Below are 17,021 nucleotides of genomic sequence, written 5' to 3'. Positions count from 1 at the left end.
CATTAATCAGCTTATTATTTCAACGACCCCTGGGTACATATAGTCATGCCATACACCGTTGGAAAGCTTAGATTACCCCGATTAAAAGGAGACCACCCACGAGTAATATGGTTGCTCGCAGACAAAACGGCGATAGGTTGACTGAAGTCTACCCTGCAGCTAAAAACGCACCCTCTACGTCTTCCCTTTATACACAACGACCGTGTTATGACAAGGTCGAAATCTTTTCTCTTTCTACAAAATCGAAACAGCTTAATACAAACCTTAAAAAAAGGTCGAATTATTAACTAGCAAACGGTGAAGGGGATACAATTTACCTGAGTGAAACCACGTGCTGTAAGCTATTTTCTTTTTCAACTCGAGCTCATTGGCTGCAATAGAGTTCCGGGTGTTGACGTTGTTGGGGCGGGGAAATCGTGGGCACCACCATTTTGGCAGTATTCGATAGTATTGTTGGTTTATTTATTTTTTAACATTTTTTTGGTGAAGCACTGCTTCACCTGTAGTCTTATAGAAGCCTCCACTGCTCCAAACTCTATTTGTGAAACATGCAGACGGCCTAGTGACACTGCCAGCAGGCAGCAGCAAAGAGATGTAGCGACCTCGGTTTATTTCTTCAGCTTTCACATACACACAAACACGCACACAGGGTGCTTGGTCATTCTTTTGTTTTGTTTTTTCGTTGTCTGTTAAACCGCCACGTGGGGCGACGTGTCTGGGAACCTCGCCTCTTGGTCTGAGCATGTGTGGCCATCGCTTCTCGGCCTTTTGGCTAAGATCAAGTGTAGTATCTGTTCTTATCAGTTTAATATCTGATACGTCCCCTACCCGGGGACCATATATTAAATTGATTTTTGGAACTGGGAGATGGAAAAGGGGCTTGCCCCGTCCACTCCACGCATCGACCTGGTATTGCAGTACCTCCAGGACCGGTGCACCCCTCTCTCACTGTGAAAAACAAAACTAAACTCCTCCTGAGAGTACACCCGTCCGCCTGTAGACAATAAAGTGTCATTTACAATTCATAAACGCACTGTTTACAATTATTCCAACGATATTCTGTTGTTTAAGAAAGAAAAAAGGATTCTTTCTGTGGCGTGTCGATAACTCGGATCTCCAGGTTTCCTTTCGTTATGCTTCCATCTCGCTGATTTCAGATTCGCCTGTCATCGTGTGACCGGTGGTCTACAGTGTTTATTAAAGTCTAGACATCTCCGAATGCTTTGCAACCGTTCTCCACGGGAACACGCGTGGGCATCGTTCAGCCCACCTGAACGTGTTCAACTCATACTTACCTGGCAAGGGAGATACCATGATCAAGAAGGTGGTTCACCCATTGCGAGGCTCAGCCATTGCACTGAGGCTGTTGCTGACCCGTGCGAATTCCCCAAATGTGGGAATCTCGATTGCATAATTTCTGGTAGTGGGGGACTGCGTTCGCGCTCTCCCCTGATCATGTTGTTCTAAAGAAATAATAGCTATGAATGGCTTCATCGTGCTATATTGTAGTCCATACCATGTTTTGCATCGCTACGTTTCTTCAAAAGATCACGCAAACGATGACGCCCAAGCAGTGTAATGCATTGCGTTCAAATATGGAACTCTGAGTCTGGAATAACGCATTCATTCATTCATTCATTCATTCATTCATTCATTCATTCATTCATTCATTCATTCATTCATTCATTAATTTCTTTCATTCATTATGGATCCAATCATTGTTTCTGTACAAGTCCCGTCTCTGGCCATGGTAGAACTCTCACTCCTTACGTGCTCCTCTTGTATAAATACTAATATGGTCCCGACAATTCTTGGTTACGGCCATACCACCCTGAGCACGCCCGATCTCGTCTGATCTCGGAGGCTAAGCAGGGTCCGGCCTGGTTAGTACTTGGATGGGTGACCCCCTGGGAATGGCTGATGACCCCCCAAAGTCCCTATCCCTCAACCCAGGGATCGCTCATAAAGGATCGAGAATCAAAACGGACGGCTCCATGTGGTGGCCACCGGTGGGAGGTTTTATTTCCAGAAATATTATGTGCAAGGCCTAGATTATCAAAATCCGCTAGTCTGCTGAATGTTTTGTTTATTATTTTCATACTTTGAGTTGATGTAGCTGATGAGATTCATATTATCAAGTGGAAAAGTGTTTAATTGTTACATTTTTGGGCTGAATTAAGAAAAATAATAAGAATGTATTCAGTGCACTCACTTTGTCTGGATGACAGAGCCATTCACAGAACTCATTATTTTGACCACACAGGGAGTGCAGCCAGCAAAGTGGGGGTGTATTCACACCTCTGGTTGCGGGAGAGAAGACACAAGGACTTCTAATTTCTTTGGTGTGTTTTTTCTTTCCACTACCCCACCCCTTGTGAAAGCCAAGCACACAGAGACTCAAATTCTTTTACAACTTTTATTTTTCACCCAGAATGGGTTTCATTGAAAAGGCAATGCATATAAAACACAAGTAAACAAGATCTGTTTAATTAAAAGCTCGCCCACCACAACAAGGTACAGATCTACAGGCGAGAACACGAGAGCATGAGACGAGAGACAAACATGTACTACCATTTGCAAACATTTAGTTAAACATGGAGCTGACAGACATGCACACATCAAAAGGAAAGGCACATATAAATAACATTAATAATAATGCAAAAATCTCAACAATTGAAGAACACACACTTGCACTTAAAGGGGTAGTTCGGAATTTTGGACATAGGGCCTGATTCCGAAGTGAGCATTGGTATTCTATATCACTGGAGACAGTTTTCAACACATTTCATTCAGTCCTTCTAGTTGCAGAGTTCGCTCGTGCTAGGCTAGCGCAAGTCAACGGGCAATGCTAGCCTGCTATTAAAAGCAGTCTTACCCACTCCACAGTACACCCGAGGTAAATCAATTATAACGACAGACTATACATCTAAATGTCTGTGTTGATAGAATAACGTTAGAAATAAAACTAACCATGCATCGCATGAATCATCGAGGGACTACTTTCTCAGCAGAAGCGGAATTCTACTATGCGCTGGTTAGGTTTGTAACCGAATCACGACAGAAGAACGTAAACAGAGAAGCGTGGGACAGAAGCGCAATTGAACGACTAGGCAACATGATGGTTCAGTGTGCTTTTAGAAATTGTAGAAATAAACGGTACAGATGGGCACCACAAAGTTTCCACCAATTTCCAGTGCGAGATCCAGAAAGGACTCAACTGTGGCTTGTTGCTGCTGGCTTTGACATCAAAACACCGGCTCGTACATGTACGGTTCGTTGGATACAACAAATTCCTCATAATCGTCTTCAAAAGCAGATGCATCGCTAACTCCTCCAAACGTGGCCATATCTTGTTAATTTAATACGCTTGTAGAATTCCTTCGTTCACTGTACTCTGCGTTTGTAGCAATGACAGCGGCAGGTAACCTAGGTATCAGTCCGCCGCTGCCGTAGCCTACGTACAGGAATATAAACACTGCTGCTGAGACCCCGCAATTCCCTCAAAATGCAATGCAATGCAAGGTTGGTTTTATTTCTAACATTATTCTATAAACAGACATTTAGATGTATAGTCTGTCGTTATAATTGATTTACCTCGGGTGTACTGTGGAGTGGGTAAGACTGTTTTTAATTGCAGGCTAGCATTGCCCGTTGACTTGCGCTAGCCTAGCACGAGCGAACTCTGCAACTAGAAGGACTGAATGAAATGTGTTGAAAACTGTCTCCAGTGATATAGAATACCAATGCTCACTTCGGAATCAGGCCCTATGTCCAAAATTCCGAACTACCCCTTTAAGATACAAGTCAACAATTGGCTTGTACAGGCTAAAGTGCAATAATGAACATGATTATCCAAAGACTCAGGTGACCAATCAACAAATAAAGGCTCAAGCTGTTCCTCCCTTTTGTGTTTTTTTGTGTTTTCTTTAGCAAACTTTTGTTAAAACTGAAGCAGACAAATACATACAAACATCACAAACACATGAAGCTGACAAAGACAAACAACATGCATGACAAAAACACAGATTATCTGAACATGAACAACCACTAAAGGGTATGTAAACTGATTGTGTTAGATTGGAACTGATTAAGGTTAAAAAGATTGGCCTTGATATTGAAAATAGACCAGAATGGATACTACAAAGTTTTTTATAAGTTTTTTTGCATTTTTTTGAACGATATAAATAAATAGATAGTGCTTGCTGAAGCACTTTAATAACCCACACAAAGACAGAGACAAACACACACAAACAAGCCTCTTTCTCTCTCTTACAGATGGCACAGGAACAGTGGCATCACAGAGGTAAGTTATTCACAAACACACACACACACACACACACACACACACACACACACACACACACACACACACACACACACACACACACACACACACACACACAGTCCTCCTTTCCAACTCTGCATCCACGACACTCTTAAAGAGTTCAAAGTTGTCATACACCACATTGTCGAAGCCAGGGGTAGTGGACTTCCTAGTGGATGGACAGTAGGAAAACATTTTCTGAATGCTTCCAGCCACTTTGTCCTTGAAAGGGTTGTACCTCTTCCACTGTCCACCACAGTTTGGCATGTGGCAAGCCCCACATGGCCTTGAGGACTTGTTAGGCATGAATGCCTTGACTGTTGGTGCAGGAGGGACAAAGCTCTGGCTGCAGGATGTCCCACGAAACAGGACGGAGGGCGCCTGTGGCTGTGCGGGGAAGACCTGCAGTATGGGTGCTGCCGACACAGGGGGTGGGCCGTAGGTCAACGCAGCGGGTGGCCTCGGCTGGAGGTGGGTAGGCGCAGAAGGCCTCGGCAGAATGGGGGTGAGCGCAGCAGGCTTCGGCCGGGTGGAGGACGACAACCCAGTGGGCTGAACGGGTCGGTTCGCGGGAGTCACAGGCTGTGGCTCATCAACAAATAATCTGGAAACATAAAATACACATGTGATCAGTATTGATATGACGTGTGTGCTATTTGCTTTCCACAGCCAACAGGTGAAACAAAGTGCTTATGACAACTTACCTCCGCTTCTCACCACGTCTCTTTCCAGCCTCGTGATAGATGAGCCGGTACTGGACCTGAGGCCGGTCTGGCGGAGGGAGGGATGTTGGCAGCGCAGGAGCCTCCGGGAACGGTGCGTCCGACAGCACTTTCAGGTGAGGAGTCACCTTGTGGCCGAAGGAGCAGTCGCTCCTTCTGCCACTTCAGCAGCTCCTTCTGCTCTCCCTGCTGGCAGTACTGGAACAGCAGCCACACCAGCCAGCCGACATCATTCTCCACAAGCCACCTGAAGGTCTGACCGGCGTACTACCCGAACGTGATGACCAGCTGACCTTTCCACAGCTCAGCCCCCGACCTCTTGGCAGCCGCCTCTGCTGTCTTGAGATCCAGCCATTTAGGGTCAACAACAGTGCTGCTGCGGGCCTCTGCCACAGACCTTGCTGCCTCTGTACAGTACAGCCTGGCCTCTCCTTGCCGGTACAAAATGATGTTGGGGTACTGGTGTAGCTGTTGATGGCTGACCAGCGATGGTTTAGTGGCCAAGCTCTTCCCGCAGACATCACAGGTAAAGGTCTCCCTGGCGATGGCATGGATCTGGAATAACACTACTGTTTACCAGGTATGCAGCGCATCCCATGCAACAAGAGATTAACACGGTCGCCAAATTGCTTTATGTTACACTTACTCTCGCATCAGCTGTTGTCTAAACAGTCACATTTACCCAAATCAACACATATCCACATCAAATTGTCCAAGAAAACGTTTGCAGGTATGCGACGTATGCCCTTACTCATTGTAAACAGTGTCGTTAGCCGCGCCTAGCTATCGTTACAAAACACACATTAATCAGCTTATTATTTCAACGACCCCTGGGTACATATAGTCATGCCATACACCGTTGGAAAGCTTAGATTACCCCGATTAAAAGGAGACCACCCACGAGTAATATGGTTGCTCGCAGACAAAACGGCGATAGGTTGACTGAAGTCTACCCTGCAGCTAAAAACGCACCCTCTACGTCTTCCCTTTATACACAACGACCGTGTTATGACAAGGTCGAAATCTTTTCTCTTTCTACAAAATCGAAACAGCTTAATACAAACCTTAAAAAAAGGTCGAATTATTAACTAGCAAACGGTGAAGGGGATACAATTTACCTGAGTGAAACCACGTGCTGTAAGCTATTTTCTTTTTCAACTCGAGCTCATTGGTTGCAATAGAGTTCCGGGTGTTGACGTTGTTGGGGCGGGGAAATCGTGGGCACCACCATTTTGGCAGTATTCGATAGTATTGTTGGTTTATTTATTTTTTAACATTTTTTTGGTGAAGCACTGCTTCACCTGTAGTCTTATAGAAGCCTCCACTGCTCCAAACTCTATTTGTGAAACATGCAGACGGCCTAGTGACACTGCCAGCAGGCAGCAGCAAAGAGATGTAGCGACCTCGGTTTATTTCTTCAGCTTTCACATACACACAAACACGCACACAGGGTGCTTGGTCATTCTTTTGTTTTGTTTTTTCGTTGTCTGTTAAACCGCCACGTGGGGCGACGTGTCTGGGAACCTCGCCTCTTGGTCTGAGCATGTGTGGCCATCGCTTCTCGGCCTTTTGGCTAAGACAGTGATCCCCTCCGTTGTCTGTCTATATATTGCCTATTTAGTGGCAAATATATAGCAGGTTAGGAGGATATTGCACCATCTTTTTGGTAAGTTGGGGTCAAATACCAGTTGCTGATACCCTTTACCAAGAAGACCATTGTCCAGTTCGTTTAAGGTAAGGGGATTTTATTGTTGCCTGTACTACCTTGTTTATTCACTGTTTTATTGCTTTTAACCTCTTAATTTTTTAAGAGTGTGGTGTCTCCATCATGTCGGTTAACCCTTCCGGCATGAGGAGGCACCACAGTGTACGTTTTAAGTTTAAGTCAATCAATGGAATTTTAATTCAGATGTCCCGGCTTGATTTTTCAAGGAAGCACATCCAAGGAATCCTGAAGTTTACCGGAAACGATTTGAATTGTATTCTGACTCTGCCCTTTAACAAAGGATTCGATGTTAGCTTCGCAGCCGCAACAACCCTCAAAGAATTTTGGACACGCTACGACACGGTAAAAGACCAGTTTTCAGCATTTGAAGTGGAGAGACTAAATGACGATTCCATTAAAACCGTAATCGTCAGGATGTTCAATGAGACTGTAAATGCTGATGATATTTGTATATGGCTGGCAAGATACTGCACTGTGAGGGCCCAGGCCACCAAGGTGAGAGATGAGGATGGCATCTGGAACTGTGCATGGAGGGTCCCCATACAACAATGGCGGGACCCACATGGCTTCCAGGGCCTGAAACATCTCCCATCCATGATGGCTCTTGGAGAGAACAGGGGCTACATTCACTACCAGGGACAGCCCAAGCTCTGCCACAAGTGTGGCGAGCAAGGGCACCTGGCGGAAGCGTGTACCAAGGTGTTGTGCGGCAAATGTAGAGAAATTGGACACTCTTTTGAAGAATGTACCAATGGCAGGAAGTGCAACCTCTGTGGAGACTCAAACCATCTCTTCAGAGATTGCCCAAAATCTTTTGCCAACAAAGTAAAACAAAATGCAAGGAAAGTGGCAGACGGGGGTGCACAAACAATTAAAGACACCAGGCTGGAAAAAATTACTCTGATTGGGGGAGAGGGGGAGGGGCCTGAGGTTGCCCCACCTAGTGGTGAGGTGAAAGAGGGCGGTGGGGCCCAGGCAGCCGGTGGAGCGGAGATGGACTCCACTTCAGACTCTGACGAAACCGGGAGTCTCGAAACAGTCGGCCGGTCGGAAGAGTCTGAAGTGGAGTCCAGTGAAGCCTCCCTCCCAGGAGCCCAGCCTGGGAAGAGAGCAGTGTCGGAGATGTCCTTGGAAAATGACGGAGCCTCGGAGAAAAGGGGAAGAGCTGGCTCCTCAGACAGTTCACCTGTCGGGGAGCCCAGAGTCTTCCCGAACCACCCCCCCAACACTCTCTCCTTTTTACACATGGCACTGCAGTCAACCCCAAAGGACTCTGTTTTAAACCATGCTCGAGTCTGGGAGGGGAATGAAGGAGACTGAAGAACCCCAGACCGTTTTTAGTCTTTTGATCATAGAACACCAGTATCATTTAACTTGTCACAATTTTACGCTGTTATTAAGAAGTTTTTTAAAACATTTTAACCTTGAATACGAGGATTTAAATGTTTTAACAAACTATCGTTCTATAATCACGGGGTTGCAGGAGCGGGAACCAAAGAGTCCAGTGCGCGGGCAAACATACGGAGAGCCAACAACAGTAAGGCACAATGTGAACCATCATGCCCTCTCCAACAGACTCCGGGACCTGTCATGGATGGCAGCTCACGAGATCCTCCCAGTCAGGGCCGTCATGCACTCCCGGGGGATGGCTGCATCCCCAACCTGCCCTCGGCCAGGTTCTGGCGCACCTGAGTCGGTGAGGCACCGGTTCTGGGAGTGCAGTGCTGCTGGAGACCAGTGGGCAACGGCCGGCTCCCTGCAATTCCCGTACTTTCCAGCAGGGGAGGCCCAGACAGCCCAAAAGGTGCTGTATGGGGTGAGCCAAAAGAGTCAGCTACCACCAGACTTTCCCAAGCAATGGCTCACCCTAGCCGCCATAAAATACGCCATATGGGCCTCCAGAAACCTGCTGGTAAGAAAGCACATGCAGATCCCCCCCGTGGCTGTGATCCGGAAGGCCGCAGCAATGGCCCAAGTGGCCGGTGCTGCAGGCGGCAGGCCTAGGACACGGCCACAAAGAAGAATCGCCTCTGTGCCCATTCGGACGAGGGAGTCGGAGCCACACGCGGAAAGGTCGAGGCAGCGGCGGCCTGGCTCTCCGGGAGAGGCAGGTGGGAAGGAGCAGAGAGGGGAGGAGATCCTCTGAGCCACAGGTCCCGAGAGACCAATGCTGTTGGAGAGAGCAGGATGGGCCGTTTTTATTTTTTTAATTGGGCTTCCTCCCGTCCCTGCACAGCTGTTTTTTGAACCATGTTTTTTAAGCATCACAATGATTTTATAAAACAACAACGTATCCATGTATTTAATTATATTTATATACCTTTTATTCACAATGTGATGGTTTTATACTTGTTGTTTAATTGAAATGTTTTTAAGTGTGTATGCTTTTAAAACAATGACCTGTAGAATGTGATAAGAAAGTTAAATGTAGTAACTTGTGTCAATAAATTTTTTTCAAATGAAAAAAAATCTGTTCTTATCAGTTTAATATCTGATACGTCCCCTACCCGGGGACCATATATTAAATTGATTTTTGGAACTGGGAGATGGAAAAGGGGCTTGCCCCGTCCACTCCACGCATCGACCTGGTATTGCAGTACCTCCAGGACCGGTGCACCCCTCTCTCACTGTGAAAAACAAAACTAAACTCCTCCTGAGAGTACACCCGTCCGCCTGTAGACAATAAAGTGTCATTTACAATTCATAAACGCACTGTTTACAATTATTCCAACGATATTCTGTTGTTTAAGAAAGAAAAAAGGATTCTTTCTGTGGCGTGTCGATAACTCGGATCTCCAGGTTTCCTTTCGTTATGCTTCCATCTCGCTGATTTCAGATTCGCCTGTCATCGTGTGACCGGTGGTCTACAGTGTTTATTAAAGTCTAGACATCTCCGAATGCTTTGCAACCGTTCTCCACGGGAACACGCGTGGGCATCGTTCAGCCCACCTGAACGTGTTCAACTCATACTTACCTGGCAAGGGAGATACCATGATCAAGAAGGTGGTTCACCCATAGCGAGGCTCAGCCATTGCACTGAGGCTGTTGCTGACCCGTGCGAATTCCCCAAATGTGGGAATCTCGATTGCATAATTTCTGGTAGTGGGGGACTGCGTTCGCGCTCTCCCCTGATCATGTTGTTCTAAAGAAATAATAGCTATGAATGGCTTCATCGTGCTATATTGTAGTCCATACCATGTTTTGCATCGCTACGTTTCTTCAAAAGATCACGCAAACGATGACGCCCAAGCAGTGTAATGCATTGCGTTCAAATATGGAACTCTGAGTCTGGAATAACGCATTCATTCATTCATTCATTCATTCATTCATTCATTCATTCATTCATTCATTCATTCATTCATTAATTTCTTTCATTCATTATGGATCCAATCATTGTTTCTGTACAAGTCCCGTCTCTGGCCATGGTAGAACTCTCACTCCTTACGTGCTCCTCTTGTATAAATACTAATATGGTCCCGACAATTCTTGGTTACGGCCATACCACCCTGAGCACGCCCGATCTCGTCTGATCTCGGAGGCTAAGCAGGGTCCGGCCTGGTTAGTACTTGGATGGGTGACCCCCTGGGAATGGCTGATGACCCCCCAAAGTCCCTATCCCTCAACCCAGGGATCGCTCATAAAGGATCGAGAATCAAAACGGACGGCTCCATGTGGTGGCCACCGGTGGGAGGTTTTATTTCCAGAAATATTATGTGCAAGGCCTAGATTATCAAAATCCGCTAGTCTGCTGAATGTTTTGTTTATTATTTTCATACTTTGAGTTGATGTAGCTGATGAGATTCATATTATCAAGTGGAAAAGTGTTTAATTGTTACATTTTTGGGCTGAATTAAGAAAAATAATAAGAATGTATTCAGTGCACTCACTTTGTCTGGATGACAGAGCCATTCACAGAACTCATTATTTTGACCACACAGGGAGTGCAGCCAGCAAAGTGGGGGTGTATTCACACCTCTGGTTGCGGGAGAGAAGACACAAGGACTTCTAATTTCTTTGGTGTGTTTTTTCTTTCCACTACCCCACCCCTTGTGAAAGCCAAGCACACAGAGACTCAAATTCTTTTACAACTTTTATTTTTCACCCAGAATGGGTTTCATTGAAAAGGCAATGCATATAAAACACAAGTAAACAAGATCTGTTTAATTAAAAGCTCGCCCACCACAACAAGGTACAGATCTACAGGCGAGAACACGAGAGCATGAGACGAGAGACAAACATGTACTACCATTTGCAAACATTTAGTTAAACATGGAGCTGACAGACATGCACACATCAAAAGGAAAGGCACATATAAATAACATTAATAATAATGCAAAAATCTCAACAATTGAAGAACACACACTTGCACTTAAAGGGGTAGTTCGGAATTTTGGACATAGGGCCTGATTCCGAAGTGAGCATTGGTATTCTATATCACTGGAGACAGTTTTCAACACATTTCATTCAGTCCTTCTAGTTGCAGAGTTCGCTCGTGCTAGGCTAGCGCAAGTCAACGGGCAATGCTAGCCTGCTATTAAAAGCAGTCTTACCCACTCCACAGTACACCCGAGGTAAATCAATTATAACGACAGACTATACATCTAAATGTCTGTGTTGATAGAATAACGTTAGAAATAAAACTAACCATGCATCGCATGAATCATCGAGGGACTACTTTCTCAGCAGAAGCGGAATTCTACTATGCGCTGGTTAGGTTTGTAACCGAATCACGACAGAAGAACGTAAACAGAGAAGCGTGGGACAGAAGCGCAATTGAACGACTAGGCAACATGATGGTTCAGTGTGCTTTTAGAAATTGTAGAAATAAACGGTACAGATGGGCACCACAAAGTTTCCACCAATTTCCAGTGCGAGATCCAGAAAGGACTCAACTGTGGCTTGTTGCTGCTGGCTTTGACATCAAAACACCGGCTCGTACATGTACGGTTCGTTGGATACAACAAATTCCTCATAATCGTCTTCAAAAGCAGATGCATCGCTAACTCCTCCAAACGTGGCCATATCTTGTTAATTTAATACGCTTGTAGAATTCCTTCGTTCACTGTACTCTGCGTTTGTAGCAATGACAGCGGCAGGTAACCTAGGTATCAGTCCGCCGCTGCCGTAGCCTACGTACAGGAATATAAACACTGCTGCTGAGACCCCGCAATTCCCTCAAAATGCAATGCAATGCAAGGTTGGTTTTATTTCTAACATTATTCTATAAACAGACATTTAGATGTATAGTCTGTCGTTATAATTGATTTACCTCGGGTGTACTGTGGAGTGGGTAAGACTGTTTTTAATTGCAGGCTAGCATTGCCCGTTGACTTGCGCTAGCCTAGCACGAGCGAACTCTGCAACTAGAAGGACTGAATGAAATGTGTTGAAAACTGTCTCCAGTGATATAGAATACCAATGCTCACTTCGGAATCAGGCCCTATGTCCAAAATTCCGAACTACCCCTTTAAGATACAAGTCAACAATTGGCTTGTACAGGCTAAAGTGCAATAATGAACATGATTATCCAAAGACTCAGGTGACCAATCAACAAATAAAGGCTCAAGCTGTTCCTCCCTTTTGTGTTTTTTTGTGTTTTCTTTAGCAAACTTTTGTTAAAACTGAAGCAGACAAATACATACAAACATCACAAACACATGAAGCTGACAAAGACAAACAACATGCATGACAAAAACACAGATTATCTGAACATGAACAACCACTAAAGGGTATGTAAACTGATTGTGTTAGATTGGAACTGATTAAGGTTAAAAAGATTGGCCTTGATATTGAAAATAGACCAGAATGGATACTACAAAGTTTTTTATAAGTTTTTTTGCATTTTTTTGAACGATATAAATAAATAGATAGTGCTTGCTGAAGCACTTTAATAACCCACACAAAGACAGAGACAAACACACACAAACAAGCCTCTTTCTCTCTCTTACAGATGGCACAGGAACAGTGGCATCACAGAGGTAAGTTATTCACAAACACACACACACACACACACACACACACACACACACACACACACACACACACACACACACACACACACACACACACACACAGTCCTCCTTTCCAACTCTGCATCCACGACACTCTTAAAGAGTTCAAAGTTGTCATACACCACATTGTCGAAGCCAGGGGTAGTGGACTTCCTAGTGGATGGACAGTAGGAAAACATTTTCTGAATGCTTCCAGCCACTTTGTCCTTGAAAGGGTTGTACCTCTTCCACTGTCCACCACAGTTTGGCATGTGGCAAGCCCCACATGGCCTTGAGGACTTGTTAGGCATGAATGCCTTGACTGTTGGTGCAGGAGGGACAAAGCTCTGGCTGCAGGATGTCCCACGAAACAGGACGGAGGGCGCCTGTGGCTGTGCGGGGAAGACCTGCAGTATGGGTGCTGCCGACACAGGGGATGGGCCGTAGGTCAACGCAGCGGGTGGCCTCGGCTGGAGGTGGGTAGGCGCAGAAGGCCTCGGCAGAATGGGGGTGAGCGCAGCAGGCTTCGGCCGGGTGGAGGACGACAACCCAGTGGGCTGAACGGGTCGGTTCGCGGGAGTCACAGGCTGTGGCTCATCAACAAATAATCTGGAAACATAAAATACACATGTGATCAGTATTGATATGACGTGTGTGCTATTTGCTTTCCACAGCCAACAGGTGAAACAAAGTGCTTATGACAACTTACCTCCGCTTCTCACCACGTCTCTTTCCAGCCTCGTGATAGATGAGCCGGTACTGGACCTGAGGCCGGTCTGGCGGAGGGAGGGATGTTGGCAGCGCAGGAGCCTCCGGGAACGGTGCGTCCGACAGCACTTTCAGGTGAGGAGTCACCTTGTGGCCGAAGGAGCAGTCGCTCCTTCTGCCACTTCAGCAGCTCCTTCTGCTCTCCCTGCTGGCAGTACTGGAACAGCAGCCACACCAGCCAGCCGACATCATTCTCCACAAGCCACCTGAAGGTCTGACCGGCGTACTACCCGAACGTGATGACCAGCTGACCTTTCCACAGCTCAGCCCCCGACCTCTTGGCAGCCGCCTCTGCTGTCTTGAGATCCAGCCATTTAGGGTCAACAACAGTGCTGCTGCGGGCCTCTGCCACAGACCTTGCTGCCTCTGTACAGTACAGCCTGGCCTCTCCTTGCCGGTACAAAATGATGTTGGGGTACTGGTGTAGCTGTTGATGGCTGACCAGCGATGGTTTAGTGGCCAAGCTCTTCCCGCAGACATCACAGGTAAAGGTCTCCCTGGCGATGGCATGGATCTGGAATAACACTACTGTTTACCAGGTATGCAGCGCATCCCATGCAACAAGAGATTAACACGGTCGCCAAATTGCTTTATGTTACACTTACTCTCGCATCAGCTGTTGTCTAAACAGTCACATTTACCCAAATCAACACATATCCACATCAAATTGTCCAAGAAAACGTTTGCAGGTATGCGACGTATGCCCTTACTCATTGTAAACAGTGTCGTTAGCCGCGCCTAGCTATCGTTACAAAACACACATTAATCAGCTTATTATTTCAACGACCCCTGGGTACATATAGTCATGCCATACACCGTTGGAAAGCTTAGATTACCCCGATTAAAAGGAGACCACCCACGAGTAATATGGTTGCTCGCAGACAAAACGGCGATAGGTTGACTGAAGTCTACCCTGCAGCTAAAAACGCACCCTCTACGTCTTCCCTTTATACACAACGACCGTGTTATGACAAGGTCGAAATCTTTTCTCTTTCTACAAAATCGAAACAGCTTAATACAAACCTTAAAAAAAGGTCGAATTATTAACTAGCAAACGGTGAAGGGGATACAATTTACCTGAGTGAAACCACGTGCTGTAAGCTATTTTCTTTTTCAACTCGAGCTCATTGGTTGCAATAGAGTTCCGGGTGTTGACGTTGTTGGGGCGGGGAAATCGTGGGCACCACCATTTTGGCAGTATTCGATAGTATTGTTGGTTTATTTATTTTTTAACATTTTTTTGGTGAAGCACTGCTTCACCTGTAGTCTTATAGAAGCCTCCACTGCTCCAAACTCTATTTGTGAAACATGCAGACGGCCTAGTGACACTGCCAGCAGGCAGCAGCAAAGAGATGTAGCGACCTCGGTTTATTTCTTCAGCTTTCACATACACACAAACACGCACACAGGGTGCTTGGTCATTCTTTTGTTTTGTTTTTTCGTTGTCTGTTAAACCGCCACGTGGGGCGACGTGTCTGGGAACCTCGCCTCTTGGTCTGAGCATGTGTGGCCATCGCTTCTCGGCCTTTTGGCTAAGACAGTGATCCCCTCCGTTGTCTGTCTATATATTGCCTATTTAGTGGCAAATATATAGCAGGTTAGGAGGATATTGCACCATCTTTTTGGTAAGTTGGGGTCAAATACCAGTTGCTGATACCCTTTACCAAGAAGACCATTGTCCAGTTCGTTTAAGGTAAGGGGATTTTATTGTTGCCTGTACTACCTTGTTTATTCACTGTTTTATTGCTTTTAACCTCTTAATTTTTTAAGAGTGTGGTGTCTCCATCATGTCGGTTAACCCTTCCGGCATGAGGAGGCACCACAGTGTACGTTTTAAGTTTAAGTCAATCAATGGAATTTTAATTCAGATGTCCCGGCTTGATTTTTCAAGGAAGCACATCCAAGGAATCCTGAAGTTTACCGGAAACGATTTGAATTGTATTCTGACTCTGCCCTTTAACAAAGGATTCGATGTTAGCTTCGCAGCCGCAACAACCCTCAAAGAATTTTGGACACGCTACGACACGGTAAAAGACCAGTTTTCAGCATTTGAAGTGGAGAGACTAAATGACGATTCCATTAAAACCGTAATCGTCAGGATGTTCAATGAAACTGTAAATGCTGACGATATTTGTATATGGCTGGCAAGATACTGCACTGTGAGGGCCCAGGCCACCAAGGTGAGAGATGAGGATGGCATCTGGAACTGTTCATGGAGGGTCCCCATACAACAATGGCGGGACCCACATGGCTTCCAGGGCCTGAAACATCTCCCATCCATGATGGCTCTTGGAGAGAACAGGGGCTACATTCACTACCAGGGACAGCCCAAGCTCTGCCACAAGTGTGGCGAGCAAGGGCACCTGGCGGAAGCGTGTACCAAGGTGTTGTGCGGCAAATGTAGAGAAATTGGACACTCTTTTGAAGAATGTACCAATGGCAGGAAGTGCAACCTCTGTGGAGACTCAAACCATCTCTTCAGAGATTGCCCAAAATCTTTTGCCAACAAAGTAAAACAAAATGCAAGGAAAGTGGCAGACGGGGGTGCACAAACAATTAAAGACACCAGGCTGGAAAAAATTACCCTGATTGGGGGAGAGGGGGAGGGGCCTGAGGTTGCCCCACCTAGTGGTGAGGTGAAAGAGGGTGGTGGGGCCCAGGCAGCCGGTGGAGCGGAGATGGACTCCACTTCAGACTCTGACGAAACCGGGAGTCTCGAAACAGTCGGCCGGTCGGAAGAGTCTGAAGTGGAGTCCAGTGAAGCCTCCCTCCCAGGAGCCCAGCCTGGGAAGAGAGCAGTGTCGGAGATGTCCTTGGAAAATGACGGAGCCTCGGAGAAAAGGGGAAGAGCTGGCTCCTCAGACAGTTCATCTGTCGGGGAGCCCAGAGTCTTCCCGAACCACCCCCCCAACACTCTCTCCTTTTTACACATGGCACTGCAGTCAACCCCAAAGGACTCTGTTTTAAACCATGCTCGAGTCTGGGAGGGGAATGAAGGAGACTGAAGAACCGCAGACCGTTTTTAGTCTTTTGATCATAGAACACCAGTATCATTTAACTTGTCACAATTTTACGCTGTTATTAAGAAGTTTTTTAAAACATTTTAACCTTGAATACGAGGATTTAAATGTTTTAACAAACTATCGTTCTATAATCACGGGGTTGCAGGAGCGGGAACCAAAGAGTCCAGTGCGCGGGCAAACATACGGAGAGCCAACAACAGTAAGGCACAATGTGAACCATCATGCCCTCTCCAACAGACTCCGGGACCGGTCATGGATGGCAGCTCACGAGATCCTCCCAGTCAGGGCCGTCATGCACTCCCGGGGGATGGCTGCATCCCCAACCTGCCCACGGCCAGGTTGTGGCGCGCCTGAGTCGGTGAGGCACCTGTTCTGGGAGTGCAGCGCTGCTGGAGACCAGTGGGCAACGGCCGGCTCCCTGCAATTCCCGTACTTACCAGCAGGGGAGGCCCTGACAGCCCAAATGGT

The 17,021-nt window shown here is 46.4% G+C and overlaps 3 non-coding genes and 3 pseudogenes across 3 annotated transcripts; all 6 read left to right on the top strand.

Annotated features, from left to right (window-relative positions):
- The first annotated feature begins 752 nt into the window (after positions 1–752).
- On the top strand, positions 753–943 carry LOC115539160 (U2 spliceosomal RNA). The gene has a single exon (XR_003975738.1). It is a non-coding gene; the product is annotated as a U2 spliceosomal RNA (small nuclear RNA).
- Positions 944–1,287: 344 nt separating this feature from the next.
- Positions 1,288–1,452, top strand: LOC115539153 (U1 spliceosomal RNA). The gene has a single exon (XR_003975735.1). It is a non-coding gene; the product is annotated as a U1 spliceosomal RNA (small nuclear RNA).
- Positions 1,453–1,813: 361 nt separating this feature from the next.
- LOC115539172 (uncharacterized) lies at positions 1,814–1,927 on the top strand (annotated as a pseudogene).
- Positions 1,928–9,215: 7,288 nt separating this feature from the next.
- LOC115539167 (uncharacterized) lies at positions 9,216–9,394 on the top strand (annotated as a pseudogene).
- A 344-nt stretch (positions 9,395–9,738) lies between these two features.
- On the top strand, positions 9,739–9,903 carry LOC115539149 (U1 spliceosomal RNA). The gene has a single exon (XR_003975732.1). It is a non-coding gene; the product is annotated as a U1 spliceosomal RNA (small nuclear RNA).
- A 357-nt stretch (positions 9,904–10,260) lies between these two features.
- LOC115539164 (uncharacterized) lies at positions 10,261–10,374 on the top strand (annotated as a pseudogene).
- The last annotated feature ends 6,647 nt before the right edge of the window (positions 10,375–17,021 follow it).

The sequence above is a fragment of the Gadus morhua genome, unplaced genomic scaffold (assembly GCF_902167405.1).
Source record: "Gadus morhua unplaced genomic scaffold, gadMor3.0, whole genome shotgun sequence".
NCBI classification, from domain to species: Eukaryota; Metazoa; Chordata; class Actinopteri; order Gadiformes; family Gadidae; genus Gadus; species Gadus morhua.
Note: the sequence above shows the minus strand (reverse complement) of the source record. Positions and strands in the feature narration are given on the sequence as shown.